This window comes from Otolemur garnettii, unplaced genomic scaffold (assembly GCF_000181295.1).
Source record: "Otolemur garnettii isolate 467f Iridium unplaced genomic scaffold, OtoGar3 scaffold00108, whole genome shotgun sequence".
Taxonomy (NCBI): domain Eukaryota; kingdom Metazoa; phylum Chordata; class Mammalia; order Primates; family Galagidae; genus Otolemur; species Otolemur garnettii.
Genome location: NW_003852503.1, coordinates 7,264,295 through 7,267,299, shown reverse-complemented (window position 1 = coordinate 7,267,299; position 3,005 = coordinate 7,264,295).

Genomic DNA, 3,005 nt, shown 5'->3' with positions numbered 1-3,005 from the left:
ATTTTGATGTACTGAGTTTTACGATAGATACCTCCCAGGTTTCCTTTCAATATATTATTTAAAGTTCTAGCTGGGCCTTGTAGCGGGCGCCTGTAGTCCCAGCTACTTGGGAGATTGAGGCAAGAGAACTGCTTCAGCCCCAGAGTTTGAGGTTGCTGTGAGCTGTGATGCTAGAGCACTCTACCAAGGGCGACATAGACTATCTTGAAAACAACAAAAAAAAGAAATTCATTAGCTATCTTGCCTCCTACTGGAAAACCAGTAGAATTAAAGTGCATTGTGTAGTCCAGGTGTGGTGGCTCACACCTGTAATCCTAGCTCTCTGAGGCTGAGGCAAGATGGCTTGTGCTCAGGAGTTGAAAGACCATCCTGAGCAAGAGCAAAAAACTCTTGTCTCTACTAAAAAGGAAAATTAGCCAGGCATCGTGGCTGGTACATGTAGTCCCAGCTACTTGGGAAGCTGAGGCTGGAGGACAGCAGTAAACTAGGCTGACAACACAGCACTCTAGCCTGGGGCAAGAGAGTGAGACTAAAAAAAAAAAAGTTTTTTTATGGGGCACAAATTTTTGGTAGTATAGCTGAAGAGGTGCCAAGACTGGCTGACTTCTGTATTTAATGTAAGTTCAAGGCCGGCGCGGTGTCTCACTCCTGTAATTTTAGCACTTTGGGAGGCTGAGGTGGGTGGATTGCTGGAGCTTAAAGAGTTTGCGACTATACTGAGCAATAGCGAGACCCCATCTCCACTGAAAACAGAAAAATTAGCCAGGTGGTGTAGTGGCCACCTGTAGTCCCAGCTACCTGGGAGGCTGAGGCAAGGAGTTTGAGGTTGCTGTGAGCTACACTGATGCCATGGCACTGTGGCACTCTACCTAGGACAACAGAGTGAAGCTTGGTCTAAATAAGTGTGTGTGTGTGGGGGGATATACACACATATATAAGTTCAGATTGGCAGGAAGATGTTATTTGGGTAAGTGAATTAAATTCAAAGGAAAATAAAAAGCAGGACTATGAGGCAAAGGCAAACAATGAAATCTAAAATGTATGACAAAATGCACGGCAGAAGGAGAACTTTTAAAGTAGGCAGTTGTCAGCTTGCGTGTGGATGGGGGGAACCACAGTTGGAGATGAAGATGCCAAAAGACGGTTCATAGCAGATCTTCAGGAAGCACAGCTGCCTCCCTTGGAGTCTGCTCTTACACGTAAGGCTGGAACAGTTGCAAACCATTTAGTCTGGGCGTATGCTGTGGACTGGCTGATCGGAACTGGGGGAATGTCATTAGTCACGGTGTAATACCATGTGACTGCAGGCTGTACAGGACGTGAACCTTCAGCATGGACTCATCACTCTCACCTCTCCAGGCTAAAACATCCTGCTCCAAGTACTGTCCTCCCGACAGCTACCAGACACTAGAACAAGGGTCAGTTAATTACTCAACTGGCCCATCAGGACCTAGCCTGATGACTAACACCATCAACCATCAGGCCAGTAGTAATTATAGCTCATTGATAATGCCTTTATAATGTTCCTTGGCTGCTGAAAGTTCTATGGTATTTGTATCATTCACTTTATCACCCTAGCACGGTGGTCCTAGGGATTAAAATGGTTGACCCCTACAGTAGGAAGAAATTGGGGGATCTCTAGTTGCCTTTCCCCTTCTATCTTCACACCAAGTTCTCCACCCACCCCTAGAGGCCTTGCCTTTGTCAACTGCTTGCTGGTTCCTCTTAGGTCACAGAGCAGTGGAAGCAGCCCGGGTCTCAAGGTTTTGCTTGACTGTATCCAAATGACCCCACACCTCTTCAATGGCCCTGGACAGGTGAGCGAGAGAGTGGTGTGGAAGAAGGGACAAGCTCCATCTTGAGGAGTGCGGAGAAAACTGGACAAACCAACAGCAGGATCCACACCCTATTTTCCTCAGCTGTGACAGGGGTACATCTTTTTTTTTTTTTTTTTTTTTGAGACAGAGCCTCAAGCTGTCCCCCTGGGTAGAGTGCGATGGCTTCACTGCTCACAGCAACCTCTAACTCCTGGGCTCAAGCGAGTCTCCTGCCTCCGCCTCCCAAGTAGCTGGGACCACAGGCGCCCGCCACAATGCCTGGCTATTTTTTGGTTGCAGCCTTCGCTGTCGTTGATTGGCGGGTCCAGGCTGGATTCGAACCTGCCACCTTAGGCGTATGTGGCTGGTGCCTTAGCCACTTGAGCCACAGGCACTGGGGGTAACATCTTAACTGCATGTTTTTTCATAGCCATGAAGCAAAGATCTTAAATGTTTTGCTAAACACACGGTCTTTCTTTGACTCTGGCATGATTTTATGCTATGCCCCTTGCCTTTTACTTACTTGCCAGCTCATTCTAGCTTAATTCACTTAATATATAAAACAAGAACAGGCCGAGTGAGGTGGCTCACACCTGTAATCCTAGCACTCTAGGAGGCTGAGGCAGATGGATTGCTAGAGTTGGAGACCAGCCTGAGCAAGAGCAAGACCCCGTCTCTAATAAAAGTTAGCCAGGCATTGTGGCAGATGCCTATAATCCCAGCTACTCAGGAGGCTGAAGCAGGAGGATTGCTTGAGCCCAAGAGTTGGAAGTTGCTGTGAGCTATGACAACATAGCACACTATCCAGGGCAATAAAATGAGACTCTCTTTTAAAAAAAAAAAATACAGGCTGATCAAACTTTGGCAGCGTACCTGTGAAGAATTCATAACACATCAGTGTACTGCAGCATGCAATGGTTGTTGGCAACCATTGACTTAAAAGATCAAGCTGCTAAATATAATATCCAACACTCTTCATGACCTGAGCCCCTCTTTAATTTTCATCCTCTTGCCTTTTACTTTGAAATTTTATGTCAAATAACATTGAACTTGAGCCTATACCTTTGGCCCTGATTGGGACTCCGTTGTCTGGATATTTTCCTGCCCATCGTAGCTGATCTGTCTCCTACTAATCTTTTAAGAAGTCAGAGGGCTGGATAAAATGGCTCATGCTTGCAATCCTAGCAC